General features: G+C 41.7%; 1 long non-coding RNA gene across 1 annotated transcript; it reads left to right on the plus strand.

Annotated features, from left to right (window-relative positions):
* The first annotated feature begins 721 nt into the window (after positions 1-721).
* LOC109311171 lies at positions 722-17,978 on the plus strand. The gene is made up of 2 exons (XR_002101435.1): positions 722-872; positions 16,796-17,978. It is a non-coding gene; the product is annotated as an uncharacterized LOC109311171 (long non-coding RNA).
* Positions 17,979-18,556: the final 578 nt, after the last annotated feature.

Consider the following 18,556-nt stretch of genomic DNA (forward strand, 5'->3'; position numbering starts at 1 on the left):
AAACCCTGTAAAACATGAACTTTTAACAAGGGATTTAATCTTTCCTCCCAGCTGCTGGCTGCAGTTTCTTTTGATGTTTTTCTCTCTTCTCCTCTCTTGTTTTTTTTCCCTATTTATTCCATCATTTTTCTACAGCTCGTATTCCTCCAGGCTGTGTCTGACTGCACCTTGCTGTGGGTAGAGAAGAGGAAGAAGAAAGCCAGCATTTCTCCCCCTCAGGCTCATGCTTTGATTTTTCCAAAGTTAGGGGGAGTCAGCTCCTATCTGCCTACAGATAGGTCAGCAGATCATGTCATCCCTCTTCAGTCAGCACGTCTCAGCTGACTCCTCTTCTGTTTTTGACTAGGGCAGCGATGAGCTTGTGTAGTTGTTGCTTTTTCAAGCAGGTTGAGCATGCAGCTGTGATCAAAGTGAGCGGCTGTTCTGGAGGCAGATAATGTCTTCCCTTTCTGTTTTCAATCTTGTCAGTAGCTGGCTTCCCCCTCCCCTCTCGCTGGCCCCCTTTTGGCAATGATTCTGCCATAAACCACAAGTGAACAAAGGATGGAGTTAGAGGAAGCAAAGTTTGTGGCCTAACGCCTATTAGCCACTGTTCCCAGGGGACTCCTTCCCTCAAGAGTGACTGCTCTGGGTCAGCTGTGCGGTGTGTGGGCTGGCTGCTCAAGGTGCAAACGTCAGGTTGCCTGCAAAGTTCCCTATTACGATCACAGCTAGAGAAAAAAGCATAAGCCATTTTACTTGGATATTGCAAAGATAGTACCCAGGAGAGGAGAACTCGGTTGTACTTGCTGTAGAGAGATGGAACAAAAAGCTGTAGCCAGAATGCCATGCAAAAGGGAAGAGCCCGAGCTTCCCCCCGACTCCCTGGGTTGGTAAGGTGGTCAGACTGGGCGCATCTCCATTTTAAATGTGTATGTTGCAGGGGTGGGAAGGATGAAAGCTTTTTCCTGTGTCAGGATGAAAGGTGATGGCAGGAAATGGGAACACTATTACAGCCAGAAATCTGGTCTGCATAACTAAGGAGCTTATTATTGGGTTGGTAAATCCTGTTCTCAGGGACTGCATTGGAGTGTGTTACTTTTTACAGTGCCCTTAAGTGTCTGTTTTGCATTCCTCATAAGTTCACTAGCATTATTCTGGCACAAATATGTGCATCTCCTGGGCTGTGTTAAATGGATGCCCAGTGTGATACTTGGAGTACATGGCTGCCAGTGGTAGGAGTAGTAAATCCTAGGAAGGGAGCACACTCAAAGAAACAAGCTGAAGACCTACATAACGAAGAGATGTGAGATGGACAGAGGGCTCATGGAGACTTTATATCTTTTTTGTGTTTACAAGCAATTGCGGTGCTCCATTTCTGTGGATCAGAATTCAGGAAGCTGCTTTTCTTAATACGTTCAATGCAAAATTGCCACATGTAATTACAGCTGTAAAATCTATTCTCTCTCTTCCTCTCTCTTCCCCTCTACCCCACCACCCATGTGTGTTTTATTCTGTGGTGAGTTAGTAATTCATCTTTTATTATTCCTATTTTTCAGCCATAATATTGGAAGCTGAGCCATCATTAGACATTTTGATTGCTTGCAGCTTTCCGAAACTACTTGGCTTATTTTGGCAACATTAAGCTCCTTCTGAAAGCCCAACTGAGGTATTATCAAAAAAGGGAGCATTAATATTGTTCATTTTCTTTTTACAGTCCAATAATTATTCTTTCTCCATTTCTCCCTCTGAAAACTCGGACAAATCTAAATGAGTTAGCTATACTTAATATCTTTCATTATCTTTCATAATACAGGGAGTTTTGACTTTAAGAAAGCCTAATGAAAACAGGATGTCACATCTTAAAGCTTTATCCTTTCTTAATATTTATCAATATGCATATCAGCTAAGGTTTGGTGTTTGTATTTATTGTGAAGGGAGCAATGTGGAATTTCAGAGTCACATGAGTGAGATGCTGTTCTTGTTATTCAAATTTACTGAGATAAAACAAGGATCAATAGTACTACATTTTAGATGGAAACATGTTTAACAAACTAATGCTCTGAGCCAGCACGGGCACCAGTTCAGGGTTACAGTGCTGTCAATATGATTTATAACGCAAGATCACTTCCTTGGTTCTTCCTCTCGAGCCGTCACCCTCTTCACTTTAGAACCCATTCAACTTTCTCCAAAAGTCAGACTTTCAAAATGAAATCTGAGGACGTCTCCCAGGCTCCGTGGCATCTTGCACTGTCTTTCACTTTATCCAGTGTTTTATAGGGCAGGTTCAGCTTCTGTTCTCTGAGGCCAGAAGGGTTCTTCCTGCTTTGAAAAAGTTTTTTTGCTCCTTTGATCTGGACTTCTAAAACGTGGAAGCACAGCCCTGCATTTTATAGGGAGAGGAATTAATTTTCAAGACAATTGCTTTTACCTGAGGCTCTCATTTTCATTGCACTTTTTTTGTAGGTCTCCTAACTTCATAGCAGAAGAGTTGGGCTGAAGTGAAGAATTTGGTATCTGACCCAGCTTATTGATTTCAGGATCCAAATCTTGCTTTGGGCATGAGAGGTCATTCTCTAGGATTTAAAACTGAATGAGCCAACTGCTTGCTGAGGGCTAGACAAATATTTGCCTGGGCCCTGCCTTGAGCAGGGGGCTGGTCTAGATGACCTCTTGAAGTCTTTTCCCATCAAATTTTTTCTGAGCCTGTATCCTAAGGGCCCCTCACAAGGAAACAATTAAAAAAAGTCAGACTCATTCATAGGAAAAACTGGGACGTCTCGAGGCTTACCAGTCCCTGCTCTCAGCAATTACAGGAGATTTATTGCCCGGGGTCTGGGAATCTAATGGCTAATTCTGCTGGAGGGAGCTCAGAATTCTAGTGGTCCTTGCTCCTGTGCCCAGGGGTAAATTATGACTTTCCCATAGAAGTAGTGATTTGTTTAGCCCTGAGTCATATGAACAAATACTGTTTGGTTTTTTTTATGTTTTGTGTGTGTGTGCGTGCTGCAGGTAATGTTGTGAGTAGACGAACCTTGGTTCAGTTTTTACTCAAACCAGAGTAAAATGGTCCTGGTTTTGCAGCACACCCACTACATGTAGATCGTTTTATAGTCTTAAAAAAATCCAGGTTTTCTTTAATCTCACTGCTCTGATTTAATACAGCTTTGTATTTTAATGAGGAGTAGAAATGTTGTTCATTGGTGTTGATCTCATAAAAATGATGTAAGCTAAATATCTAGTCATTTCAACAGGGTGATGGATCTCTTCTTGGATAGGTGATCTCTGGGGAACAGATACCATCTGAAATGCTAGAAGAGGTGTTGCTGATTTAGTAAATGCTGCCCTTTCCCATTTATTAATACCTCTTTGGTGTGTTAGAGGACACTGTGCTCTTGGACACGCTGGCCCAAATCCAATTCCACCCATAAGTCTTCTCTGCAGCTAGCACAAAAGGGATGCATCTTGCCTCAGGAGTGTGGTTGTAATCCACCCAGGGGGAGACGCAGCTCCTTTTCACTCGATGGACAGCCCACCGTGACCCCAGAAAACGCACCTAATCTGCAGAGATAAATGGCTCCCTTGTTCTGACAGTGGACAACCTTTACTATTCCAGTCCATCCGGAGGAGTGCATAGTGCTGTCTTGTTCTTTCAGTGGGGAGCTCTTATATGCCTACATCATATAGGAATCCAGCCTGTAGGATGGAGAAAAAGGACCCACCCCCCTTGAAGGTTAGGCCACTTACCCAGGAAGTGAGAGACCCAGGTTTCAAACCTTCCTCAGGTAGGGAAAGGAATTGAAACCCACATCTCTCAGTTCTCATCAAAGTGCCCTAACCACCAGGCGATGGGTTTAGGTAGGGCCAAGAGCATCCTCTACCCTTCCTGTTGAAGCTGGGCCACCGGGCAACCAAGAGCGAGAGTCACGGGGCCAGCAGGTGAGTGAGTAAGAGGCAATGGGAGTCTGGCTGAGTAAGGAGAGAGCTGTGCTGGCAGGGAGGGAGTCCTGAACTCTGGCCCCAGTACTATTTATGCATTTTAACCAAAGACTATTCAGTGCAGTAGGCACAAACAGGATTTTCCTCCTCCTCCTCACCACCACTTCAAATGGTCATTAGCCATGGGTGGTCTTTGACTAGGGATTGGGGGACTTAAAACAGGTTCTTTTTAGCTGGGTTAAGAACTCAGCGTACCCTAAGCGGAGGTGGCCGCTTCGGTGGAACGCTTCTGAGTGTGTTCAGAAGGCCAAAATGGACATGGGGAAGGAACTTAGATCTTTGCGGCTCTTGTGCAAGGTGAAATAGGATTACATTTCGTGATTTAGAAGCCTAAAAGCTGCATAAATGCCTCAAGGATGGAATAGCTTCTGGCCAGCCATGTTTTAGAGGATATAAACATTCCTAACCCTTGCGTTTATTAAAAGGACCTGTGGTGTTCTTTTTTGGATTAGTAGTGCAAGTCTGCCTTTGCCACACCCCTGCGGAGTAAGCACATGCCATGTCCATAAAAGTTTCAACTCTGCTTTTAATATATATACTTACTCTGCTTACTATATTTTTGCCTCCAGCCCAGACTTTAATGGGCAGTATTACTGTAGTTTTGCTAACACAGCCATTTTTCACTCAAGACGATGAACGTGCAGCATTCAAAATATGGTGGAGCTTAGGGGGGCTTAGCACCCCCATAAGAGAGCCCCCCCATAAGAAACAAGTGTCCCTGGCCTGCCCCATGCCTTTCTAAACAGCTTAGGCGGTGGTGGCAGGAGCAGCAGCAGTGGCTCCTTCCGGTTTCCACAGCTGCAGACCCCCCCACCAAAGAGTCGGTGTAATTCAAACCTTGTGAACCCATACTCAGTGTTGGATAAAATGAAACCCATGTATAATTTGTACAAGAATAGCAATTTGTACAAGAATAGCAATTTTTTTGTAACCAGGGTGAAGGAAAAAAATGAAAATAAAGAGCATCACCATTAGAACGATTACCATCATGGATCCTGCTTTTCTCTGATTAAAAAAAATCTAAAATTCTCTGATTTAGAAAAACACCCAAAATCCACATTTTTCCATGATTAAAACAAAACACCACTGTATATTATTTGGATTGATATAGTGTTTTGTTTTAATCATGGAAAACTGTGTATTTGCATTTGCTTGCTTGTTTAAATAAAAAAATTTTGGATTTTTTTATTAGAGAAAACCAAGATCCCTGATATCATCATCCTCACCACCACTATTGATAGAGTGTATAGGCATGTCTCAGATTGTTTTGAAATATTGAGGAGAGGCCTGAGCTGTCTAATCTTAATGTTGGATTGCAGAATAAAAATAGTGTAAATTAGGTTCATTTTTAGGTGTATGTGTTACCTTGCTTAGAGCATGAAGGTATTCATAGGTCCTAATAAGCATTATAAGGCCTGTTTTTTGGCTGACTACAGAGCTTACCTTTTAAAGCCATTTGACTAGAGTTGCCAGTAGCTGAATATCTTATAACTTGAAGCACTCATTAGAAATAACCTTGAAATTGTAATGAGTAGTATTGAAATATGGCATCTCATGTAAAACGCATATGCTAAAAGGTGCAGTTGAGTCAGACTTTATCTTCAGGCACATTTTGAAGCTTATTTTATCTTTTGTAACCCATTGCTTTTTAAAGAGTAGTTTCAGCAAATGGATGGTATGTATAATTTGATGAGTTTCATGTTATTCTAGCTAAATGACCATTTGTCAGGATTATTTCTGAAAAGTGTCCTACACTAATCTTCATTGTTGGGTCATTTGTGCTTGTGTGTGCATGTTGACTACGTATTTCTAAATTAATGAGATCCAATTTTGCATTCTACATCATCACTGCTCTATTTTGTACGCTAGTGATGGATCAAGCCTGCTCTTACTGTCTCGCATATTTTATTGAAAGCTAATTGTCTTCCTCTTCTGTAGAATAGTAGTTAAATCAATGTCATTTTTTTCTTCCTAGCTGTTTTGAACTATTTTTCAGATTTAAAGGAAACTTTTCTTTTTCAGTTTAACATCCATCTAAGGGCAGTATGTTGCCCTCAATCACCGCCCTTAAGTTTAAGTAAGATTAGACTTTGTTTTCTCTGGATGTCAAAATATGCCAACCCCGTAATTTACAGTGTTACCCTTGGGTTTTTCATTACTGATGTCAAGAGATGTTCCCAGAAGAGCAGCAAAATCTAATCACGGTTTTGGCTGTTGAAACACCTGTCCAGGACCTGATGAAAACTCATTCTTTAAAACCTAAATTTTAAAGAATAATTTATTTTCCCTGAAATAAATAGGAAAAAAAATGAAGGCTTTTGTTCTTTTTCCCTCTTGAATCAACTTCCTTTCTTGTTTTCTATTCTGCCTTGATGATAGCACAGCCATCTAACTTAGTTGAGCCTTCTGCTTCAAAGGACCCCAAACATGAGGCCTACTGCCACCTGGGAATTAGTTTTTATCAAGATCATGGCAAAGTTCCTGTGGGAAGTTAATGTTGGCATTATTGGCTTTAACTGTTGGGGATTACACTCAGCAGTGTTTCTTCCTGATACTCCCTAGGATCTAAACTTAATATGTATCGGGCTGGAAGGCAGCGACAGCCCAGCAAGCTGGAGCCAACATGTGCATGGAAACAGTGAGAAGGGGCTGAGCCTCTATGGATGCCCTGTGCTCTATTTAACTTTTGTTCAATATTGACTATTCCTTCAGAAATATAAATGGCCCTCCTGCTGTTTGTGTTGTACCTGTTAGGTAGAAAAACAGACAACTTCCTTGGCTTTTATAGTTTTGCCTAGCATTTCAACAGTTTGTGCAGATGCTACGTTCATACTTTGGTCAGTACTCCAGTAATTTCCCACTGGCAAATGTCACTAAAAATGACTGGAACCACTCTGCTTTGGAATAGTGTTGATATTGAGCATGCAATGTGCTGCAGTGACAGTATTACTTCTTGAGTTGGTTTAAGACTTACGATAGATCTAGCTAAGGAATGAGTAGTTGTGGGCAGTTGCAGTCAGTGTTGTCAGGGATGATTCTGAATCAGTCCCAGGTAGACCTCTCCTGATGGACTGTACCGCCCATTTGCTATTACTTTTTATATGATCTAACAAGTGCAGCATTTAATGGAGCTTCTTCTACATAGTACATAAGTGTGACCTTGGCAGACCCTTACTGAGAGCAGAAGTTTGTCTTTGCCCCTTTTCTCACTGAAACCGAGTATCTTCTCTTAAAATAAAAGTCCTGTACTTGGGTGATTATTACTAATGCTCTACAATCCAGCATCTAGGAAGGCTTCAGCTGGGTAAAGCTGCAGCTTCCCTCAAAGGTGAATCCCGTGTGTCCAGACCCCCTGTTGAGTAGAGGTCAGGTAAAGAACTGCTCCTGTTAAATCAGTCATCTCTACTGGTTGGCTTAGGATGCTAATGTTGTTTTGTATTTGAATGCATATCAAGGCATTGCAGCTTGCCAGGGGGGATAGATATTAGCAAAGACAAACCCCATTTTGTCAAGTGGTAGAGCCCAAGGAAACCATGGAGAGTGAGAGGAGCCTGCCCTGCATCGCCTCCCTGTTCAGAGAGGCTTGTCCTTTTTTTTTGACATTTAAAATCCTAGGTTTGCATCTAGGGCTTATCTGTCCTACAAAAGAAAGTTAGGGAGCTAGTAGCAGGGCAGAAGGACCTGCCCCTAGTTACAACACAGTTCACATCTATTGTGCAGATAGGCCTTAACCGCATCATACAGAGCATGTGAGATTTAGCTGATGTGGTTTACTACTCACTTAGGTCCTGTCCAAACATCAGATTTTACATGCAGTGACCAGGACCAGAGACAATTTTGTTGCAACCAGATCCCTTGGCTGGATTCCTTTTGGCTGCTTCCTCCACTAAAGGCACAAGCAAGTGCAGTCAGATTAATAATTATAGCCTTTTCTTGGAGCACTGTGAAAAATGCACGTAATATCAGCTTAGCTTCGTTATACATGCACTCTGCCATGACAGCATCCACCCAGCACTTCAAGGCAACATAGCAAATGTAGGCAGTAAGAATGCACTGTTGCTTTATACGTGTATTGCGCCATCTCATGCTGTGCTATATCTAATTTACATTGTAAACTTCTCAGGGTAGCAAGCTGTCTTTATCTCTGCCAAATCAGTGATGCAGTAGAAACAATCCTCCTGTGGTGTTTAAAAAAATGAGGCAAACTGGTATTTACAAAAAAGGGAAATGTTTTATTCTGTTCTATTTAGTAGCAAAATGTCACTGAGCTGTGCCTTTAAGGCCTGTCCTGTCACTCTGGCTGCTGTGCTTATTTATAAGGGTGTACATATGCTGCACGATGGTGAAGTTGTGTAATTTTTGTGGTGGTGATGGATGTGGCATGGCTAAATCCCATGCAAAATGTGGAACATCTATTGCTCACTGTGAGTTTAATCCATTCAGGTGTTTACTGCTTGGATGAAATCACTCAAGTGTTGCTGTATTGGGCAGCCTACCTGCAGGATAGAAAGGCCTGACTCAGTAGCTTTCATGTCATTTAGCATTCCTGTGTCACGTTATTTCTGGCTGACGGCTGCATTACTTGGGGGAGGAGAGCATACACACTACTTGTACTACAAACTAATATTTAGTTGAAAACAAAAGAAAACCCCAAACTACAGAGCATTGTAGAGCTGGATGAATGCCCCAAATTGTATATGTGTTCTAAGAATGCCACCCCCAGGTTTGCTTTGCTGTCCCACTACACACTTTATCACATACAGCTCTAATTCTCTAGGTAGCTTCTCCAGAAGCATGTAAAAACAATTTACCGTCATCAAACATGGACATAACACAGCGGACATCTACTCCCTGCGGGCACCGGGTCCCAAGGGAGACCTTGGGCTCCCTGTTAGCAGAGGCAGTACAGAAAGCCAGCCCCCAGGAACAGCAGCTTTGTTGAGACGAGACATTTTCAAACCTTATATGCAAATAATATCATCTGATTGCATTTTAACTGAAACATTAGATGTTTTTGTATTCTAGTTGGTGTTTAGTTTGCAACTCCTTTCCCTCTCATGGCTGTCTTCCTGCTTCTGGCTTTGCTCAGCCTGCCCTCCAGGCTCCTCTGCATCCTTCTCTTTCTCCTCCTATTATGACTTTCTTTCCTCCTCCCCACTTCCCTTTGCTACCTTTTAAACTACTTCCTTATTTATTAAATCCCTCCTGCCCTTCCTTTGGTTTTGACTTCTTAGGAAGCAACATGGGGCCAGGAGATGTGCCTTTACCTTTCACATTAGTCCAGATCAGTGGTTTTCAAACTCCTTTTGGCCACTTACCTCTTTACTTGCAAAATATTGCTGCTCATACTCCTTACACCCGATACATCTCTGCATGTTCACTGATAACAATGCACAGCAATGCCATTACTTACTGCATATTGATCAAACAGAAGTTTCACTGCCAGTATTTATAATTTAGGCACATGCCCCTTGGCAAAACACTCCGTACTGTTGGTGGGTATATCTGTACCTTCATTTGAAAACCACTAGTCTAGATGATAATGAGAAGGCAGTTGTCTTCAGGTGCATGGACAAGATCTCAGGTGCCTCCATTGCTGTCTGTTCCTCAAAGCTTGTGCATTAAATAGAACATGCATCTGATCAATTTAACCTGCAATTAAACATTTTCCCTAAGCAACTGACATCTTGACAAGTAATAATTACCATGCGTAACACTCTTGAAACCTATTATGCATGTTTATGTGAGATCACTTGTTACCATAATAATAAGATATCATTACTAGAAACGTGCCTGCTAAATGAGCACATCTTAAAATGATCATGCAATTTCATTAACCATATTGAAAATTTTAAATATTTGTTACTTTTTAAGTACTTTTCAGGAGGTCTTGGAAGCAGCAGGTCCAGGCTCTCTGCTACAGCCCCCTTCTTTGTGGTCGCTGGTGTATGATCTCTTCTGTCCCTTCTCTTTGATCTGTGTCAATGATCAGCTCAGACCCGTGACCTCATTTGGGAACATTTTCTGTGCTGTGATTCCTATAGATTGCCTTCACTGAGAGAAACCGCTTTATAACTCACATAGAAAGGACTCGGCTGTATCTCCCCAGTACTGGGCTGTTTCCTTAATAAGAAGATAGCCTGGCAGTTTTTTGTAACAGGTGTTTGCCAACTGCAGTTGAGATTTGTTTATCTCCTAAATAGCAAACAGAAACTTTTTTTTTCCCTGAGTGGCTGTTGTCAACGGCTCATCAGATGTTTACTTGCCTTCGTTCCTCTGCAGCTCAAAATATGCAAGTGCAGTCCATAGTTTGTTTCCTGAGGCCGAGTCTTCAAGCCCTGCCTACAAAGCTCTGAGTGCTTCCTCGCTGAAGAGGCAGAAACACCCCTTTCTGTCGGCACAGGTCCACCACCCTGTCACAGGGTGCAAGGTTTCTGCTAGCTGCCACAGGCGGTTCAGCAGCTGGCGCTGTCCCAGGGTCCACCCTGCTGTCATAGAGGAGCCATGCAGCTCTCTCAGAAATGTGTCTATCCCCAGGGGTGGAAGCTGTCCAGCCACCAGTTTCTGCCAGCTTTGGCAGTGTAGACCCGGTCCGAGTCTTCAGCTACACTCAGACATCGATATTCCAGGTCTGTAGGGTTTTTTCTTTTTCAAAGACCATCAAAAATAAGGGAAGGACTTCTTGGAAAGGAAAGTACTCCATGTTATCAGGGTTCCTTTTCTTCCTCTTCCTTCTCTCCCAGAAGGCACCCTTTCTCTTACCCGCCCAGAAGCCAACCAACTGGTTGTGAGCTGTACAAAAGTATACGTCCGGTCACCTTGTTCTTTATCTTCTCAGCCACAGAAATGGAGACTGCAGAATTGCTTTAGCAAAGGTTAATAACAGCTGAAAATGGTTAGAAACGTGCACATACAGAGTCTTTCATGAGAAGTGCACATAGTTATGCTTTTGTTGAAATCAAACATTGACAGTCTACTTGAATGATATGTAAGAAAGTATGCTGGTTAAAATCATGAAGAGTCCTTAAATGTGGAATAAGCAATAGCATCTCTACAATTTTTTTACAATGATATATGCAATACATAGACAAGCGGCTCTCCAAGTAAATACTTACAGAATCTGAACACCAGGAAATGTCTTGTTTTACTAAAGCAGAAAGCCACATTTCTCAGGGACACGCTGTGGATGATGACTCCACAGCTCTTGAAATCGGCCTGTTCTGGATTCAGATCCATCCAGGGGGTGGTTGTTTGTGGTTCTGCTTTAACTTACCATAACTAAACCAAATGACCACATACAGAATCAAGTTGTAGTAATGTTAACATTGCAGGGCAGTCAGTCACAAGGAGGTATTCAGCAGAACTTGCCTGGGACAAGAAGATGCTGTGCTCTTTTATGCTTCTGTAAGACCTGAAATGACCTGAAAGCAGAGAGTAGTTTCTGCTTAATTTTGCCTTAGGGGGTTTGAACTTTGCATGCTTCAGTTTTCCTGGAAGAGACTGTAGAGAACTAGAGCATTTGTAACAGTAAAGTTTAACATATACCAAGAAGTGGAAACCAGAATAACTGAAAGGAAGAGAGATTTTGTTCAGGCTGCCTAAAATCTTTTGAACTCAATTGCATGCCACTGAAGGAAAGACGAAAAATTTTGTAGTCCTTCAAATGATGGCAAAGCAAATGCCTGCTCTAGTTCTCTGGACCTTTGCTTCACCAAAGGTAACAGAGACCAGTCAAGCAGGGGAGAAACAGTTTTAGGTTTTCTTCATAAAGAAAGAAGATCAAGGGGCCCAAATCTATTTTCTTCCCTTTCCAGGCCACCCTACAGTAAAGCTGCCACCCTGCACTTGTCATCTAATTAGTGAGCTGCTGTGCTTGAACTGCAGAAAAGGACGAGGGTGCCACGCTTAGCTTTGGATTTCCTCGGTTTTGAGTAGCAGCAGAAGCTGCAATGTAATGACCATGCGGTTCTGAAATGAACACAATCCAAGAGTGAAAGACTGGTTCGGAGCCATTCCTCAAGTTTGTTAAGCCAAGCCTGCAAAGCTGCTCACAAGCCAGCATTACAGGCGAATGCAAGATCCCCCTGTGTATAGGTCTCATCATAGTAACGCTGCACTGCCCCCTCATCTAGCTAGGCAGAAGATGTGGCTACAGTGCCCTGTACCTTTTTTTAATCTCTTGGCCAAAAGAGCCTTCCCGGGTTCTCAGTATCTAAGGCAGGGATGGGCAATTATTTTGGGCCAGAGGCTGCTTACTGAGTTTTGGCAAGCCATCAAGGGCTGCGTGGCAGGCAGCCAGGAGTAGATGCATATTAATTTTCTAAAATTTTTAGGGGCCCCGCAGGCCGGATAGAAGGGCCTGGTGGGCCACATCCAGCCTGCGGGCCACATTTTGCCCACCCCTGATCTAAGGCGACTTAGAGCAGTCTTCCATGCTCCTCAGTATCAGTGAAACCAGCAGAACTCCCCTGGCCTAAAACCTGCACCCCACCCCCCCAGCTTCTTCTGAGCTTGCCAAGAACTTGTACGACAGCTCAGGAGATAGGCACCTATTGGCAGTGTAGGCAGTCGCACAACTCCCCAGGTTCCTTGACAATGAACGAGTCCAGCAACTGCGGAGTTTAGGAGGACAGATGGAACGGTTGGCTCTGAGAGCCCTTGCTAATCCACTTAGAGTGCTCACAATTGCTTTATGCATCTTGCTGGGAAGTAGCTAATTTTGTTTGTGACTTTTTTTCTATCTCCTTTCCTTGTTTAAGGTGAAGAATCTGTCCTTTCTCAGCAACTTTGGTGACTCTTCCAGCATAAAGAGAGAGATACAGATCTTTTGGCACAGTTTTATTATGAGATCAATGAAGACTGTTATGTTCCAGTCTAATTAGATCAGTGCGTAAGATTTAAACCAAGGCTTTTCAAGATTGAGACTGCTCGCTAGTGCTGGCTCATACCCTTTCAGTAGTACAAGCTTTTGTTAGCTCCCTTATGACCTGCTTCTCTCAGACATCTACTCATTCAGCCATTTCCTCTGGATTCCCTGTTTAATATGTTGTGTCAATACTGAAAGGACAAGAAGTTGCTTCTTCAGAGATTGCACCCCTTTCTTTATATTGCTAGTTAGTAATATAGCCATACATACTACATTTTTGTTAAGTAGCAGAATATAGACGTGGAGGAGCCAAAAGAGTGTATTGCTGCATATTTTCTTCTTGAAGTCTGGACTATCAATACTCAAGGGCACAGTTAATTGTATGTTATTAGTCAAAAATGGTTTACTTCTGTAAATTTGCCTAGCACTTTACAGACATATTTCTGTCTCATAAGTGCTACTGGTATAGGTGCCTCGAGAGAGGAGGAGAGACTATTTTGGAAGTTGCAGAAGAGGCGAGAAAACTGAATTTTTTGGAATAAGTTGTTTTTTTTTTTTTTTTTTTTTTTTAAGGGGCTATGTTGGGGGGGGTGTGGTGGCGGGGAGCACTTTCCAGCGAAGGGTTACGAATGAAAAAAGAGAAGAAGAAGAAAGGGAAAAATACAAACATGATTGAGAAGGGGGCAAACCTGTGTAGGGGGGAGTTTTAATAATGGAGCCTTTTAGCTGAGAAGAAAAGGGTTTGGTGTGAAAGAGGAAGGGAGCGGCTTCTGGCTGGAGCTGAAGGTGAGAGGAAAACACTTCTCCTCCTATGGGCAGTCACAGTTTTCAGTAAAAACCAAAAGATGGCAATTTAAATGATAAAGGAACACTTTACACAGCATGGGTTTTGCCAGGGGAGCTCATTGCCACAAACTGTGGCTGAGCTCAGGATTTTTAAAAAGGTCTGCACTGTTAACAAAAGCAGTGGGGTTAAAAAGTAAAGATTAAAAAATGAACAGCGGAAATTATATAAACCCATGTGTCCTGAGGCATAAGCCAAACGCTCATTAGTGGAGTTAGGAAACATTTTCCTTTAGGGCACAAACCTCTACTCCAGCCTACCACTTTCTTTTGAAGCAATTAGCCGTTATCGCTGGCAGAGACAGGGCAGGCGACCCCCAAAGCTGATCCTGGCTGGCAATCCCTATGTTCCCCGTCAACTTCTTGTTTTTGAGGAAAATCCAGATGAAGATGATTGGGTGGGAAGTTATGAATAAACCGCTCTGGGATTACTTAGCGAAGTAAAGTTAGCTTACTGAATAATTTAAATAGAGTGGCGTCATGTATTTGCATCAGGGGCTCGCAAATAAGTCTGGTTTAATACTTATGCTCAGGTTTTGGGGGGTTTTTTAAAACTTTTATTGAACTTCCACTATTCTTTATAAACACTGTTATTTCAGAGTTTTCTCGTCTTTCAGTTGAACTGAGGAAGTTAACCCACAAGCCCTGTTAGGTTCAAGCTTTGCATTTAAATCCTGCACTTTCTTTGTAAAAATGTGTAAGAAACTGCATTAAGTTCCCCTTCCCCCACCTTTTTAAATACAATTCCTTTAGGAGAAGAAAAAAATTGCACAGTCTGTGTTATACTGAGTAATTATCCCCCCTGGGAAGTAGAATATAAAGATCTTTAAAATCATTCAGCTGAGAGAACAAGCACTTTAACTTTTGCCTCGCAGGAGTCATGTATTACATTATCAGCTGCTTGCTCCAGTGTCAGTGTGTCATGCCTTGCAGGTTAGCAGGTTTTGGCAGAGGAAATGAAACCCAGTCAGTTACTGCAGGATTTATAGTAGACCTGCTGTTGCAGGAAGTGGTGAAAAGTTGATTGATAGTCTGAGGCAAAACTCTACAGCAAGAAACAGGATGTATGTTTGCTATTTATACCTGTTTTTCTTTTTTCCCCCACATTTTCAAGGCACTTTTGCTTTTTTGTTCTCTGCCTTTGTAAATGTGGCACAATTGTCTGGGAAGGCACAAACTTTTATGGCTGTGGCTGCACTCAAGGAGGTTGCTAAGCTTAGAAGTTGACCTCCTGTATGTGTTGTCTCCCATAGTTGCCCTTACCTAAAGGGTCCAGACATTGTTTCTTAGCTACAGTACTAAATACTTGCATACAAAATCCACTGCTGATTTATTGTGCAGCTCATTTTACAGCAGGTGCAGCAGTCCTGTTATGAGCGGGGAAGGAGTGTGCCTGTGAAATAGAGCCATAATAAGTTGCCTGGTTTCAGCTTATCTTCTTTGAACTTTGTGTTTCGGGAGAGATCAGCTTTGGAGACTCATTGGTGTGAGTCAGTGAATTGCCTTTTAAATCTACCCCTTTTGCGATGCTGTCTTTTTAACAAGTCTAATGAACTATTTTGTATCCAAAAGAATTGTTTAATTTAAATGTGTCATTCAGAACAAGACTTGAATAGATGAGGGGTTTTTTCCCTGAAGAATACATTTTTAACATATAGTAATAAAAATATGAATTAACTTTATTATTGCAGCAGGATTTTTTAAATTCTTGGCATGAATCAGAATTTCAGCAAAAGGAGAGTATTAGGATCATTAAGGATGGGGAAAAAAGGGGTATCCAGTTTAAAAAAGTAGGCTTTAGAGAAGCATTTAAAATCAGGGGAAGAGCGGAGTGGTTTGGAGGATGGTTGTAGATGACAGTGGTCATTTAGGGGCGTAGAGGTTGGAAAGGGTTGAGGGAAGTGGATTTGGAATGAGTGCATCTACATGTACATTAACGTGCCATAATTACGATGCATTAAGATTAGGACCTGTAATAACAGGTACTCATTTTAACGCGCTGTAATTGGTGCTACTGTACGTTAGCTCAGATAAACACTTTTTACATGATGTTAATGCACATTAGACTGCGCATGGTTTTTGCTAGCTGAGCTAATGCACAGTAGAATTGGTCTTCTGCTCCTTAAGCATCTTGTGTAGATGGGCCCACTGGGGGAGATCCTCATGGAAGAGTTACTCATTGTAGAAATCTGGTAGCTTTCTGATAAGCATGAAAATTGTGTCCTGAATTCATTTTGATTTTGGTCTGTTGTGTTCATTTTGCAAATTTCCAGTTCTCTAAACATCTTTCCTTTGTTGTCAATTTAATACATGTATTGTCTGCATAACATATCTCATGTAGTTAAATAAAAACAAACTCAGAACCAGGTTTCCTAAGTTTGGTAATATTTGTATCACAGAGGTGCTCACTTACTTAGGAGGTATGTTGATGTACCATCATTTCTGTCTATTAAAATAAAAATGTAGTAGGGGATGGGGGGGCTCAAAATGTAACTAATAAAAGTTGTTAAGATAATTCAGAAAGTGTCCCAAGGTAACAAAGGAGAATTAATTGGAGGGAGGGAAATAAAAGCTTAGAATAGTAAAAAGTACCCCAGTCAAAGAAGCTGATCAACTATATTGCAAATGTATTGAATTTAGAGGACACCTTGAAAAGATTTTCTGTGTCTAAGGAACTACATTGGGGCACGGTAAACCATTGCGCCTTTGCTCCTCCTGGACTCATGCCTAACCAAGCTGCCCTTTGGTTCAGGTGTTGCTGCTGTAGTTCAACACTGAAGAGAGGAACTAGGTGGTTTCATCATTTTAAGCACAGTTGATTTCCATTTCAGTGCCTTGCTAAAACTTTTAGAGAATAAAGTACCTTCTCCTGGAACAAAGCCACTAAGTTTGCTGAGGTAAACTGATATAATTAGCTACTTGTATAAACCTTTGTGGCAGTGAAGCAGCCTAAAATACAAGGGATGTGCTTTTTTTATAGCAGCCTGAAAAAGAAAACTGTTTACAAAACAAATAAATAGTACACATGGTTAACTCCATGGCAGTTGTTAGCAAATAATAGATATTTTGTTTCTATATTTTAACAGTACATTTTGTTCTTTCTTTAAGGTCCAAAAAGTTGGCAGCACTTGGTAAATCTTTGGAGCAAGCCAAAATTACTAAAGCTCACCTAGGCTTTGAGCTAGAAGAGCTGGAAACAGCAGCAGTTCTAGTACAGGAGGAAGAAAGTGAGTTAAAAGCTGCTGGTGCAGTTTCCAAGCAACAGCTGCCTTCCTCTGAGTTAGAGACAAGTGACTCCGAAGAATCAAGCAGCACTTCATCATCTGAGACAGAAGGCTCTGATTCAGATGAACAAGAGTCCTCAACCAGTGAAGATGGGAAAATACATTCTTCACAAGGCACACTCCAAGAGAAGAGGACAGCCCCACTTATTGACTGTAATGGATTACGGCAAGAGACAAACACTTTGACGCTAGATCTTAGTAATGAAAAATCAAAGGCTCCTTTACAATCTACATCTGTTCCTGGAAAACTGATAGAGGAATTAGGAAAGCAAATGCAGACTGCAATTAAGCTTTCAGAACAGCCTGAAGGATTGGCTGCTACCAGCTACACTGCTTTGCAGGAGAAAGGAGAAAATTGTGCAGCTGAACCCAAGATACTATCACAAGATCCTGCTGGAAAGGTAAATACATTGGATGTCTCTTCATGTAGAAACCCACTTCTTTTTCTAGACTGCACAAATGAAGATAAAGACTAAATAAATCTTGACCCTTTGGATGATAACTCAGTGCTATAATGAGATGCTCTTCCAGCTAACATGTGGTACAAGGAGCTGATGTTTTTCCTTTCTCATTTCTATTGACTGTTTTTAAACACAAGGATGCTTTGAAGGGAATCAGCAAGGCTGTTATCAAAACCATCATCGTTAGATTTATTTTTACATCAGTGATTCATCAGAAAGTAAAACGTTGATCCGTGAATGTGAGAACCATAACTTCAGTAAATACTTTTAGGAGCAGTTTTCCGAAAGGATAGTACTGGAATGAAGGCATAGTCCAATATAACCGAGTACAGTTACAGCTTCTTTAGGTGGGTGATATCTGTTTAGTAAATAACCTGCTATATGTATATGCATTTTTTATGATATTTTACAGCACTCTTTGATTTAAAGTATTTTATGGATAATTTCCTCACTTAAGAGTTTAATAAATCTAAATAATGCTGTCAGGTTTTATTTTGAAATCTAAATAATGTTCATGAAGTTTAACAAATAAATGATGTTTTTGTATGTTCCAGTGTTATCTTTTGGACTTATATTTCCACAGTGCTTGTATAAATAACACACTTCAGCACTTTCAGCAGTTACATTTATTCTTCTGAGCCATTTGTATTTTGTAAATGTGTTTCCATGCATGTATGTTATCAACAGCTGCTGTCACTTTAGAATAATGAAAGGCTGAATCATTTTATAGAAGTATTTCAGCTATGCTGTTAGCAACACTAACAGGCGAAACAGTATGATATAGTGATCTGAGCACAGGACTGGGAGCCAGGATTTCATGACTGTTAGCCTGAGCTCTGCTACTGATTTGCTTTGCATCCATGGGCAAGAGACATAGAGCATCTCAGTACCCTCCAATTTATGCCCAGAAATGCCACCGTGAAGCACTCACCATTCAATTGCTCCGGTTCTGCACGTGCCAGTTTCCAGACGTAAGGCAGTATAACTGCTGGAGAGTGGCCCTGCTGCTGTGCCAGCAAACACTGCTGGGACCAGAACCCAGGAGTGGTATCGGGGTGCGCATAGGGCTGCCCTCAGGTGGCTGTGGTGCTTCGTTTGTGGGCAGGGCATTTTTCATAGTAGGA

Source organism: Crocodylus porosus, unplaced genomic scaffold (genome assembly GCF_001723895.1).
Source record: "Crocodylus porosus isolate Cpor-Errol unplaced genomic scaffold, CroPor_comp1, whole genome shotgun sequence".
Lineage (NCBI taxonomy): Eukaryota > Metazoa > Chordata > Crocodylia > Crocodylidae > Crocodylus > Crocodylus porosus.